Source organism: Mizuhopecten yessoensis, unplaced genomic scaffold, assembly GCF_002113885.1.
Source record: "Mizuhopecten yessoensis strain PY_sf001 unplaced genomic scaffold, ASM211388v2 scaffold5547, whole genome shotgun sequence".
In the NCBI taxonomy this organism is placed as follows: Eukaryota; Metazoa; Mollusca; class Bivalvia; order Pectinida; family Pectinidae; genus Mizuhopecten; species Mizuhopecten yessoensis.
In genome coordinates, this window is record NW_018406103.1 from 1,738,570 (window position 1) to 1,753,785 (window position 15,216).

A 15,216-nucleotide genomic window follows, 5' to 3' on the forward strand; every position below is an offset into this window, starting at 1 on the left:
TAATATCCCAATATCAATTAATCATTGTCCTTTGATTTGATCGACAGTGCAAAAAGAGGAAAATTATTGGTAGATTCTAATATACTGCGGTGAAGGATGTGACATTGCTTTTTTTTAATTTATTTAATTTTATTAACGTTCATGCAGCATTAAGGGGAGTGGCAACAACTGGTTCACCGGCCTGTTGTCAGGATAATGTGACCGGGCGGAATGCTGTGCTGGGGGCCTTCGGCATGGTCTTTCAGTGAGATAGAACTAAAAAAAAATCGGCATCAGATCCGCGCTATCACAAGGAGACAACTGCTCCAGCATACCCTGTCTCAAGCACACATACACACATGCACGCTTTCACATCACACATGGAGGCACGTCCTTAAATGACATTAGCTGTTAATTCTACATTGTCTCCCTACACATTTTAACACATAACAATATATTAATGTACATGTATAGCATTAATTATCTAAACACTTCTATTCAACAGGAAGATATTTCCGAGGTGTTTGTTATCATTCAATTGGAAATATTTCTCTACCATATAAAAATGTGAACAAATTATTTTGATAGACTAAAAAATGAAAAGAAATTTGATAAATGACAAATAATTAGATACGGAAGCAATAATTCCTTGGTTGATAGTCATTCACTCGATATATTAAGATGAATTTTAAGTCATTATGTTTTACTTGATTTAATAAATAATTTACCATTACATAGTGCCATTCTGTATGAGTTATCTCCCTTGTTGTATTTGGGTTAGAGAGTAAAAAATGAGTGTCGATATCTACTTCCTGTTTTAAAGTGATAAACACGATTCATGTGTAGAGTGGATTTTCCAGTTCACAGACAGAGTCTGAAATCGTGACCGCCTACACCCATCGACTGATTTGATTTGAAGGTAAGTAGAAACAGACAGTCATATTTATTTGAGTGAAAGTAAACGAAATCCGTGATTGGACAGCTTTCAAAGGTGTGTTTCCTTTTAGTAAGTATGAGTCAACTTGCTATCATACGAGACACCAATACCGATTGTCTTTGTATGCAGGTAGGGGGTTTGAAGTGGTATCCTAATGATTTTCACCTGCACATAATATGCTCATGGTAGATGTAGTCTTTAGAATATATACCCCATTGAAACAAGCTTCAACCGTGACGAATTGAGTAACACTGCTTGCAATATTGACACTCATCATACCTCACCTTTGTACAGCTAGACCGAGGTTTACTCTAACGCCATATATGGTATAAAGTTGCATATTTTGACGGCAGGATGCCCAGATCGGATCTATACTGATTGTTTATAGCATTTTAATAGACTTTTAAATTTCACAACGATTATTATAAGCCATTCATGCAGGATTTCACTTAAAAATCAAAAAGACTTTGTAATTAAAATTAATAGTAATTTTAGAAGGAGTGGAAAAATGCACTGCCAGACTGGGGTTCGAACCTAGGAACTTCTGAACTCTAGACTCACGATCGACCCTGTCAAGTTCTGCTACATCCCTCCCTCNCCCCCCCCCCGAAGACACCTTTACCCTTTCACCCCTATGTAACTTTAGTAGACTCTACCATGTAATGATATGGATGAGTCCATTATGGTCTACAGTGTTGAAAGGGTTAACCCAAGTTTGGGTATCCCCTTGTAAAGCATTCATCAAGTACTTGAAACAAGGGTTGGTCACAGGCACCAAATAGGAGTAGGAGCTAGTAGACAAAATGCATGGCCAGACCGGGGTTTGAACCCAGAACCTTTCATCAGGGGTTAGTAGTGTTCGCTTACGCTCTCTGCACCCCTGGAATATGTCATAGCAAAATTGAAGGCTCAATGTTTGCCAGATTGTTGATGACATAAGAAGACTAGTTGTACATCAAAAGAATCCTGTGGTTGCATAACGGTAAAAATCGACAGCTATCTTAGTACGTGCCTTCAATCTCGGTATGACATATTCCAGGGTGCAGGGAGCAAGAGTGTGCGTATATGTAGCCTCTGGAGTATCGAAGATCAGGACCTTCCAAAGTCTAGATAGACACTCTACCAGCTAGATTGTACTTATTCCCTGACCCTCAACCCAGTCCGGGATCCAGTTCCATCGTAATAAAGTATCATCTACAACAAGACATTAACTCATTGACCCCTGAAATTTCATAATGAAATATTCCAACCTTTGAGTTGGAAGATTTCAATGTGTCTTCATGATCAGGGGTAAATGATCAGGAGTTAATTAATGGAATTACTCGAAGGTTTTAGTTTACAGTAAACAGTTTGTTTGTAATGTTTAGTAATCAATTATTCATTCTACCTGTCAAAATGGTTGGTGTCAGGGCCTGAGGAAACTCCGGTAAACAGTTTACATGTTATGTTCAGCAATCATTTAAAAGTGGCGTACAGTTTGAAAACGTCATTGTTTGAAAGCACATAATAACTTGCATTGTTTTGTTGTCGTGTTGTCACACTTACATACATAAACTTAAGGATGTTTGTCTCTCATTTGGTATGTACATGGACTGGAGGAGGTCAAGTACCAGAAATCCCAAGTATGGCCTGGAGAGATGTATGTAAATTGAGGAGTCTCTAAGGCCTTCTAACACAGAGTGGAGCACTTGCTTTATATTATATACAAAGGATATGTGATGTAATTTATGCAGATTTTAATTATACACAATGATCATGCTCTTCTTCTGGCTAGAGGGGATTTCCCTTGAGTTATGAGCTGACAGTCAGAATAAATCTGTGTATCTGTATCTGTGTGACTGGGAAGCTGAGAGCCACTTGTTTAACCCCTGGTGGAAGTCAGTTGTCTCTTTCCTGTTATAATATAACATAAGTTAGAACTTTACCCAACTTCAAAATCGAGGGTTCCACTCTCGAAACACACATATCCTGGTATCTTTTAATTTTCTGCTGGAATGTGTCATGACAAAATTGAAGGCTCACAATTCAAGAAGCTATTTATTTCAGTGTATGAAAACCTTACCAATCACTGATACTTGTCCTTTGAGATTATATAAAGGAGCTACAACCAACTTTAGAGCCTCATGATATTACCATTATGCTGCCACATGATTTATTTTGATAATCATCAAACAGCCTAATCTACTTGTATCTTCCGCTAGATGTTGTGTAAAGGGCCTTTAAGTTTGTCATGGCATGTTTCCATCCTCGATATCCAGGGGTTACGCTCACTTTCGCTTTCTACACCCCTGGAATATGTCATAGCAAATATGAAGGAATGCAGCTAGCTATTTGATTGGTGTAAGGTAAAAAAAAATGACCAATCACTAGGCTGATCCTTGTCCTTTGAAGATTACAGAGGAGCAACACCAAATTTTAAAGCCAGTAAGTTTTACCATGGCCACGAGATTCTTTTGATGTACATCAAAGGATCAAACTAGTCTTCTGTCTCATCCACAAGGTGTTGCACACTGAGCCTTCAATTTTGCTATGACATATTCCAGGGGTGTAGAGAGCGAAAGTGAGCGGTTTTGTTATGACATATTCCAGGTGTGTAGAGAGCGAAAGTGATCAGATTTTGTTATGACATATTCCAGGGGTGTAGAGAACGAAAGTGAGCGTGACCCCTGGATATTGAGGAAAGACATGTTTTAGGGGTGCAGAGATCTAAAGACTGTATACTGGGAAACTTTCCCCATTTTTGGCGAAAGTTACACTGTTGTGAAGTTTTCCCGATATACAGGATGTGTACTAGTAACAAAACCCTTGGATTTCAGGGATGAACTTCACCAAATGGTCATTTGTCAATCCCACTGAAATATTGACTGCCATTATAACTGCATGTTCAGTAAACATGCAAGTACCTCAAATTAATTTTCAGCTCAGGGCCATGGAATAAAAGTCATGGTCACTTAATTGTTATAAATAAAGCATGTTATTTATTTGAATCTAGATACGTTCCATTATCCTGACAAATAATACAAATATTGATATACATATATCTTTATTTAGCAATAAACATAAATGCCTTTGTGCATCATAACCAAAATACATGATTGAATGGTGACAGTATAACAAGTGCTACATTTTGAGGTCATGGCCATTTTACGACGACGTAGCCAATTTATCATTTACAATTATTTAGATAATAAAGGTATGTATCCACATGTACAGCGTCAGGTACAGGGAGGCATGTAAATTAAGTTTAGGTCACAATAACATTGATGTCTAGCTAGATCCACACGCACTGCATTATATAATGTTTTATCATATATATATATATGTATGTGAGTTCCCCGTACATAACAATAGACATATTAAGTTCTGTCAAATGTCAAAATTTTCGACTGCAGAGGCCAAGGGGCCATATAATTAATTCTGCTTAAAAATGGAATCATATATATGTACCTGGTACATGGTATCATTTTTGCAACGAGTGTGTGTGTTGTGTTTTTCCTGCAATTGGCCCTATCTAACAAACAGCTATATAAACCAGTCCGGCTGTTTTAGGGGCCCCTTGGAACAAATCCAACAGGCATGCGCACAGCTCCTGCATTTGATCATTGGAAACAGGTCAGTCTGGATTGTGTTCTTTAAAGTCATTAACTCTACCTGAAGGATGCCAAGTCAGTCATATGGGCTAAAAGAGAAATCAAATTAGGGATAACTGAGGGGGGGGGGGGTGCTTAAAGGTGTTTTTAGAAGAAGATATATAAGTAACATCATTTAAAGGGGTGATTCTGTTGGGTGGAATATGTAGAAAATGTTTTTTAAGTCCTGATCTTAACTCTTTCAACCCTGAAATTTCATAAGGAACTATTCCAACCTTTGAATTGGAGGAGTTCAAATGTGACTTCAGGGGTGAATTAATTTAATGTCGATTGAATCATGGGCAAGTTTGTACATGGTGTTTATACTTTTCACTGAGGAATCTTTGTATATGATTGGGCAACCTCGATACTCCTGGGGTTACACTCATTTTCACTAGGGCTGTCACAATTTATAGGAAAACAGATATATCACATGGCGCAATAGACGGGTATATTGTTCGTACCACAATACAGAGATAAAATATTGCTGAATCACAATATTTTTCAAAAGCATATTTTTATGTGTATCTGCTTGGTGTTTTAATTTTGCAAATTACTATAAATTCTAACAGATAATTTCTAATATGCAAATAAGCATTTTGTAATCGATGGTTGGTTTGACAAAAATCTTAAATCTATGTAATCTATTTTATATATGATTAAGTTTGATAACATTTTGACAACAACTTATTATAAAATTGAGCACATCCTTCCTATGACAATATATCGGGATGCATATCACAATACATTCATTCTGTATTACTATATATTGTGATATACTCTTGTCGTATTGTGACACCCCTAATTTTTCAATCTCCGATAACCCTGGGATATCACATCAGGTACATGTTTATACATCCTCGATATCCAGGGGTTACGCTCACTTTCACTCTCTAGATCTCTACACCCCTGGAATATGTCGTGGCAAAATTGAAGGCTCAGTGTGTACCACCTTGTTGATGAGACAAGAAGACTAGTTCGATCCTTTGATATACATCAAAAGAATCTTCAAAGAACAGGTATGTAGAAGCCTAGCGATTGGTCAGTTTTTTTCACCTGAGACCAATCAAACAGCTATCTTGGTGCCTTCAATTTTGCTCTGACATACCAGGGTATTCCAGGGGTGCAGAGAGTGAAAGTGAGCGTAACCCCCGGATATCGAGGATGATGTTCATACTATTAGGTACAAAAACAAAGAGTATTAATGAATACACATGAGGCACAGATTTATAAATATATATTTGTGTATGTACCTACAATATAGCTTAACATGGAAGAAAAAACAAACTATTAGGTCCTAGCATATGTTTCCTCCTTCCGAAACATGTACATGTATGTATCAAAAAAGTGAATACCTCATCACCTATTTCATATGACTGTACATTCTATAAATAGGTGATGATATATAAATCTGTTGGTCATGTTTATCAATATATATTTACTGGTGACAGCACTAGTACTGTATGATTGTATCAGTGCTCTATATATAGTCATCTCTAATCCTCCGAAATGGTAATGAAAATATTAATCTGTAAAATTTAATCATACCCCTACCCTTCCTCCCCTTACCCTTCCTCCCCCTATACCCTTCCTCCCTCTCCCTCCCCCTACCCTTTCTCTTCCTCCCCTTCCTCCCCCTATACCCTTCCACTCGCTCCTCTATCCCCTTCATAGAGTGGAGGGGTATATATAAAGAAATCGCTTCATTGGTATGTCAATGTGTCATGCCCGTCCATTCAAAACAGTTAAAAGGCTTTCATTTAATGGACATATTAAATATTCAGTTTATATTCATATATTATACTGCATGGTATCTTAACTTCAAGTTTTACACCTGATCATATTTTGATGGTCAGAGATCTAGTTTAAGGGGTCAAGAGTGACATGTGTAGAGTTCAGAGGGTCTCGGGTTCGAATCCCAGTCTGGCCATGCATTTTTCAGCTTCTATTACGGTAGAATATATATATAAACTGTGTACACAACCAAAAACTGATCTGCCATCCTTGTACATTAATCCCCACAGATGTAAGTGTGTGTAGTTGATGTACCCGGAAGTATTGTATATTTTTCCGTTGTTGGGTGGATGTTACAGAAAATGGGGGGTTGGGTAGAATATCAAGTACTTGATATGCAACATTAAGGCTCATGTGTATAGGTAAGTTGAAGTGACATGCCATCTCTGTATAGTGTACAGTGTATATATGTATATATAAATATGCATATTGTATATGTATATAAGGTAGTGTCCCCCCCCCCCCCCCCCTCCTACTTTTCAAATGTATATGATTTAATAAAGAAAGTTACTGCTGTTTTACTATTAGATCTATTATACATGTACCTCTATATCAGTATACAGACAGTTTTATGTGTTGGGGCCGTGGTGGCCAAGGCGTCTGACAATCTGCTACCACTAGCCCTCCAACAATGGGTCGGGGGTCAGTCACCAGGTACTGGCCGTTGGTCGGTGGTTTTTCTCCGGGAACTCTGGCTTTCCTCCACTACCAAAACCTGGCACATCCTTAAATGACCATAGCTGTTAATGGGACGTGAAACACAAACAAACCAAACTAAACCAAATTCTATGTTGCAAGCCTTTTTAGGGAGTTAACACAATTTGAGGCTGTTCCCGGTAATGTTGTATATCATGTGGCAGAATGGTTGATCCCTGCTTTACAGCCAAGTGGTCTGTGGATCAAATCCTCCTAGTGGAATCAAAATGGTCACAGGTTTGAGACCTACATTGGGCATTCGCCAGGTACTGGCTGTAGGTCAGTGTTTTTTCTCTGCCAGGTACTGGCTGTAGGTCAGTGGTTTTTCTCTGCCAGGTACTGGCCGTAGGTCAGTGGTTTTTCTCTGCCAGGTATTGGCTGTAGGTCAGTGGTTTTTCTCTGCCAGGTACTGGCTGTAGGTCAGTGTTTTTTCTCTGCCAGGTACTGACCGTAGGTCAGTGGTTTTTCTCTGCCAGGTACTGGCTGTAGGTCAGTGTTTTTTTTCTGCCAGGTACTGGCTGTAGGTCAGTGGTTTTTCTCTGCCAGGTACTGGCCGTAGGTCGGTGGTTTTTCTCTGGGAACTCCGGCTTTCCTCCACAGTGAAAACCTGACACGTCCTTGAATGACCATATAGCTGTTAATGGGAAGTAAAACACAAACAAACCAAACAGTTTGTTTGCGGAAAAAACAAAATTATGATGGATAAATGTTTTATATTTGTACATGTATTACAGTCTTAAGCTTTCTATCATAAATGGAAGTGCAACTCCAGGTCAGAAAAATAACAACTGACAATTTGATTTAAATATAATAAAAATATCTTCAATTGCAACAGAGATGTATCTCTCAATGAAATAGAGATGTCTTGATTGTAAATAAAATGGAAGATATCTTTGAATGAAATATATTCAATTAATCAAGATATATGTGAGATAAAACAAAAATCAGATATCTTCTTAAAGAATAAACATATCTGTTTTCAGTATTAAATGTTAAATCGGAATTTCATACGATCATGTTCAGACGACCATACGAATACTTTGAACTATATTTGACCAATACATACATGTATAATAGACATATTATGGTCACTGACCAGAAATGACCATTGGTCACCTCTCAGGAATTCTATCCTCTTGTATTGATCTATATATAGGTATACATAGTTTACCTGGATATATGATATGATACACAGGTATAGTATGTATCTATGGTGATAAATTAAACGTGTTTGTCATCACACAAACAAGATTCATATACATGTATTCATACAGGTATGTAGTCATGATAATATACACTTATATTATCATCTGGCTTTGAGGAGCGTGTTTATTAACCCATTCACCCCTAAAATCACATTTGAACCTTACCAAATGAAAGACTGGGTAAGTCCAGTTCATAAATGTAAGGGTGATTGAGTTAACCTTGAGGCTGGAGCTGTTTGCTGAGGACAAATTAAAGCTTGAGGTAAATAGTTCAGGCTGATCAGCTTACAAACAGCCTGCTGATAAATGTTTTAATTTGTTGTCCTTTTGATTCTGTCAGTATACTTAATATACATCATCAATGCTCAGAAACAGCCAATCACATGTAGAGAAAAAAAAACTGTCAAAATGTGAATGGATTTGATAGTCATACAGAAGGTGCACGTGATAGCTTGTAAACTATCAACCAGGTGATAGTCAACGCCCCAGGAGCATGGATTGGTGCATTTTCCGTATCATGTCTTTGAAAGGTACAGAAAAAACAATTATGTAGCATATTGACCTGATGTATCATTGGCAGTGGCCAAGTGGTTAAGGCATCTGACCATCTATAAATCACTAGCCCCTATTATTGGCTCGCAGGTTTGAGGCCTACCAGCTGGGTCGGTAATATAACCATGCACTGGCGACAGGTCAGTGGTTTTTCTCCGGTACTCCGGTTTCCTCCACCACAAACCTGACACACCTTAAACGTCCATAATTGTTAATAGAATGTAAAGCACAAACAATGTTGTAACATAACTATCAATTGATGATAATAATTACCAATAGTCTAGTCCATGCTCAGTATTTCAGTATTCCCCTACATAGCTAGTCATTTGAGAGTGTTAAGGATTAAAAATAGTTTGATTGAATTGATGCTTTTATTTGTGCATTGAGATAATACAGTCAAGAAAAGCCAAAGCAAAACGACTTGTGATCGACTGTCACATTGATCACCTCGACGTAACTTGTTCTTATTGGACGACTACATAAACTTTTATTTTCAGATATATGTGCATCTATTCATGATCATATTAAATTTAATATGTCAAGTATCATTAATATTACCATGCCAACATCTTAGATATATATATCCAAGGGTTACAAACTTGATTTACATATCTTCTGATCTCCGACATGTAAGGGTTAAACTTGATATACATATTTTCTGATCTCTGACATCCAAGGGTTACAATCTTGATATACATATCTTCTGATCTCTACGTAATATGTACACCCCTGGGAATATGTCACAACAAAATCAAAGGCTTGCAGAAAGTTATTTGATTAGTTTAGGTATAAATATCTGACCAATCGCTATGCTGACACCTGTCTTTTGAAGATGCTTCAAGGCTTGTTGATTATACCATTATGCTGCTGCATGATTCATTTGATATTCATCAATGGGTATGACCTTAGACTAGGCTAATGACCATGTATCATCCGTAATAAATAGCGTAAAGAACCTTAACCTTGATTTTGTCACGACATATTCCAAGGATGCAGAGAAGATACTGGTATGTCTATATGTATCGAAAGCGAAAACTTTTTAAGTTTGAATATTGATTTTTCTTTACCTGTCAACATTAAATTGTGACTATGTGGAATACGATGCTGGGTGCCTTCGACATGTGGTAATTCAGTGAGACAGCACTCTAAAATCGGCGTCAGATCCGGGATCCAAGGAGGCAAATACACCAATATACCCTGCCTCCAGCACACATACAGACATAGAGCCACATCCTTAGATAGCCTCGCTGCTAATAGGATGATAAATCTCATCAAACCAAACCAATCAGTCAATCTGGTAATCACTAATCAAAGGTCAACACAAAAGGTCATTGTGGCCTGACTATACATTTAAATAAGTAAAATTTAAAAGCGATCCTGTTACACCCGTAATATTTTTCAAGGCTTAGCATAGCATGTCAAGGTTGATTGATTGATTGATAGGTTTTTCGTCCGCTTCACTACCCAGTAGTTCGGTTATCCAGCAGACGAACATGTCGGGGTAAAGTATACAGATTTATATAGGGTTGACATTTCATGTGAGATTTACCATACAAGTCTAGAATATTGAGCACTGTTAAGTTAGGCTATGCAGAGTTAAAACGTAAATTAAGGACAACTCGTAAATCTAAAATAATACAACAACATACATGTACAATTCATGAATTTTTATCACATTACTACGAACATACCATGGACATACATGTGGATACTGAGGAAAGATAGACTTTTTCCGATTATCATCAGCATCGTCATTTGAAACAGCCAGACTGGGATTTGAACTCGGGACCCTCCAAACTCTTAGACGGATGCACTACCTATTGAGCTACCTATACATCTAGTTGCCAACGATCAACCAAGTCCAGTTCCACAACATTCCTCCCTCCTTTAACAAAGTCCCTGACTATACAGACACATGAGACCCTTAACCACTTTCAGTGGGTATATGTTGTTGGAGGCCAAATGTAACAGGAGAGGAAAAAATGTACTGCCAGAGCAGGATTTGAACCCAAGCCCCTCTGAACTCTAAATGGACGCTCTGCTCTATCGACTGACCTACTTGTTCGCCAGTGATCGACCCACTCCAGTTCTGCTAGATAATTATGCACATCACAATATTGTCATGTAGTACTAGTGTTTATTGTGTGTGGGATCACCTGCCCATAACACCGCCAAAATTGTAACTAAGCAATGGAAAGTTTTGTTCCCATCGTGGCAAAAGTTTTGATAAATCATTTCTGAAAGGAGATCCATGCATGCAGCACTTGTATGAATCAAGATGAAATAAAGAAAGAGTAATCAACGGGATCAGACCAGAATCCAAACCCTGGAACCCTGATCATATGCACAGTGCATGTATACTGTCATCCTTATTAACTTCATGAGATACCTGGTCATCTGAAGTCACCTGGCCCAGTTTTTGCGCTACAGTTATATGAAAGAAATTTAAGGGGAGTTTACTGTGTATATGACTAACTACAGTGTGGAATTGTCTAGTGTTTTTGCATGCAACAGGGCAGGGATCCGTGATGTAATAATAATATCTAAAAAATCTATATTCACATTTGAGAGAGAAACACATTCAGTCATTAGTGTGTCTGATACCTGATCATAGGTGTTAATTATTTCATGAGTTAATATGCAAGTAGATATGACATAAGTGTTCCCCGTGTGAAAAAGATATATTTTGTACTTATAACTTCTTATCTGATGTAGATATAAGTATGGCAGCGAGGCCAGTGACAAATGCGTCCACACATTAAAGGCTAACCTTTTTTGGGAACTCATGAAACATTGTTGCAAAACACAATTTATAAGTAAGTTAAAGTTTACAGCAACGCGCTCATTAAAATGTACTTTCTTCCTTTTCTGAAAGTCTGACCCTATTATTGACAAATAGCCATTGATATGTTTGGAAATGCATTGTAAAATTTAATATAAACCATAAAATTGATCCATGAAAATAAAAAAATAAAAACAAACCAAAAAATTGCCTACCAACCTACCTGTACCCTATTTTTTCAGGTATATTACCTTTTTATGTTGTAATGTAATCAAAGTAATTACAATTAATAAATAAATGTATGCTGCTATTTCAATACGGTTTGAATGTAATTCCAAAATTGAATCAGATGTGAAATGTTTGTGTGCGTGTACACAACTTTTCTATGATGTAAACACATGAAGGCACGGTAGTCTAGTGGTAGGACACACCAGGCTCGTGATCAGAGGGTTGCGGGTTCAAGTCACATTACTGCACTTTTTTGTATATTTGAGCAAGATACTTTACTCCGCTTGTTCCAGTCTACTCGGCTGTAAATGAGTACGTGGTTGGGCAATGCTAGAATTGTTGAAAGCTAGCTGTGAGTGCCGAAATGGCAGCACCGGCTGTATGCTCCCAAGGGAGTTGAAAAAGATATTGGCTGGTTGCAAAGGCCCTATGTAACCATGGATAATAATTTATGAACCGCTTTGAGACAACTTACAAACTAGGTTGGGATAAATTAAAGCGGTATATAAGATCCTGGAATTATTATTATTATTATATAATCACATCTGAGGTGTATAATTTCATATGCCTAATGTCTGTGACTAGATTTTATGTAAGGTTTCAGTGATTTTTTTTTTGCCCAGATTTTACAGCAGAATACATGCTGTTTCCCATAGCTAAAAGGTACCTTAGTTATTTTCACAAAATGACAAAAAATAAGGAATGTATTCTCAATAACAGTAGAAATAATGCTATGTTTTCCCTATTCATAATGTGAAAATTTTCAATGCACACTTTAATTAAAAATACAGGTGGAGCGTGTAATTATATGTCAAAATCTGTCAAAATCTGTCAAAATAGCAATTCAACACCCTTAAGCTTGCATATAAAACCCATTTATACAAGTCTACATATGTATCATGCCTTTCCGGTTTTATGCGGGATGTGTTCAGTGCAGGCCACAATTTGTTATTTTAACTTTTTGATTGCTTCCTGGTTTTAACGACTGGAAACCTATTTTTAAACTGAAGTGAAGTGGCACTTTACTTCTCTTCATGATATAAGCTCATCTTCAACATGTCATTACAGATATGTTTTTAACAACCCTTCACGCCACGTCGGATATTACAAACAGGTCTGGGAATGCAGGAAGGTGGCAATCCTGGTATATATAGCTAGCTAGGAAGAAGGGGACGTAGAAGTGATGACGTTTAGTTGGTGTCTTATAACCTCTGAACTACTTGACGTTGACATTATGATACAGCTATATTATATATCTACATAAATCTTTACCACTGATGAGGACTCATTCGGAAATATGACTACTCTACGACAGGTTTAATTTATGTATGGCATGATTGATGCTTCTTGTAAAATTTCTATGTAAAATATTATCTGCAAATTTTTATTTTTCCATATTTGCACTTTACTGTTGCTTATAGACCCATAGACCACCAGCATAGACAACACTGTAGGTCTATATATACATGTATATATAGCTATCGGAAATTGGGAACGGTTAACTTCATAGACCTATTATCTATGGTGTTATTACCTATGATGTGTATATGGTTCAATGACATAAACAGTATATAGTAGTGAGCGAAAACATTTAAAATTACTTTCTTTCTTTATAATTACATGTACTTTCGTAATTTCCTACAATGTACTAAATGAAACTATTCAAACTTAGCAAATTTGTTGGTCAAAAGCTGGTCTAAGCTAGCTATGAAAATTTCAATAGGTCTACAAGAAATTGTTATTACATAGGCCAATTGACTATTGCATGTAAATTCTAAGGCTGTACATCAAATATGTATATTTACATTTCCTCTGCACATTCCTCTATAAGCTTTACTAGAATAAATTGCATTCATAGGGGTATGAACGCAATTTAATCAGTTTCATCTTGAAGCTTCTCCTCGAAAAACATGAAACAATCATTAGGTGCAAACGTTTTGGTAATCATAGGCTGTTACACTTAAATATGGAAAATAGAAGTGAATGCCTGCTTTAGATCAATAATAACTACAACAATTTTAATGTAGATATAAGGATTGAACGACATTTTTCAATGTTCATGCCAGTACTTAGGTTGCAGCAGGCTCATTGAATATGAATGTATCCAATTTGCATTCATACCAGCATGAACATTGAAAAAATGGCATTTAATCTTGATATGAAGTAATTCATTGTGAATCACAGTCTAATCTCAGAGTGAGTATAAACACAAACTGAGACTCTGTACACATGAAGTGGGAAGCTGAACTGATAAAAACAAGTTGTTTGCTTACTGCAGTGATAACCTCAGATGACATAGGACATGATGTAAATATAGACCTTCCAAACTTGTGCACATCTCAAATTGCTTTTTAATCTTATCTAATGAGTTACCCATCTTTTGTACCAGGATGTTGGAGACCTAGTTGAGAAGTGTAGTCTCAGATTACATGTATGTATGTATTGGCTTACCAGTGTAATCATTTTTGAAGCTTCACCATTTTTGTTTTGCCTTATTTAACCGTCGTCTTAATTATGGTTAGTGGAAATACAATTTTACTTGTTATCCAGAAAAATGTAAGTTCAGATTTTTTCTCCCTTAAATCAATATTTGGCACTCAGTCTCTGCATGTTAGGTTGCAGTTTACTACAAATTAACTCCTTCACTCCTGAAGTTTCATAATGAACCATTTGAAATGGAAGAGTTCAAATGTGTCTTCATGATCAGGGGTGAATGAGTTAATTATACCCCCGCAACCAAGTTAGGGGGGGTATACATGAATCACCCTGTCTGTCTGTCTGTCTGTCGTCCGCAGTAACTTGTACGCACAACACCTCCTTAACTTACAGGTGGATTTCATTAAAAAATTGCATGAATGATCAGTATCTTATGCAGTTGTGCACCCTCGTTTTAATTTGGGATTTCGACCCTTTTTGATGGAGGTATGCCCCTTTGTGCGAAAAACTTGTTACTGGTGGGAGACTATGGATTGCTTTGCAATGCTTTGCCTTAGTAAGCCTTGAACTTACAGTTCTGGTTTATATAGCAGCGGGGGTATTAGTTAGCCTTTGGCTTACAGTTCTAGTTAAACCAGCAGGTATATTTGGTGGAAAAGATCATCAGTACTTTCCCCATAGAAGTTTCAGATGTTTTTTCATAATCACTGCATATTCTAATTTTCCCTAAACAATATTTAAATTTGTTTTCTATGGACACGTGCATTTAAATTTGCCTTTGAATTTTTTAAGAAAACTCAGTTCAGAATAAAGGAAAATTTGCCAAAGCTTATATTTAACTGTAAAACCCCTTGAGATCACTCAAGCGAAATATTAAAACTTTATTAAGAGCGTTTTATATAGTTTGGTTTGATTTAATTTTGTTCAACGTCCTATTAACAGCTAAGGTCATTTAAGGATGTGTCTCCATATGTGTAG

General features: G+C 36.9%; 1 protein-coding gene across 5 annotated transcripts in view; it reads left to right on the forward strand.

Moving 5' to 3' along the window:
• Positions 1-764: 764 nt before the first annotated feature.
• The window catches only part of LOC110450922, a 29,214-nt gene continuing 14,762 nt past the window's right edge, over positions 765-15,216 (forward strand). For 2 of the 5 annotated variants that reach the window (XM_021498727.1, XM_021498726.1), the window contains exon 1: positions 765-898. The gene's annotated coding sequence lies outside the window, so the exon portion shown is untranslated. Of the gene's footprint in view, positions 899-4,455; positions 4,529-13,035; positions 13,129-14,197; positions 14,234-15,216 lie in introns of those variants that run through there. The other 3 variants (XM_021498730.1, XM_021498728.1, XM_021498729.1) reach the window with 3 other exon arrangements.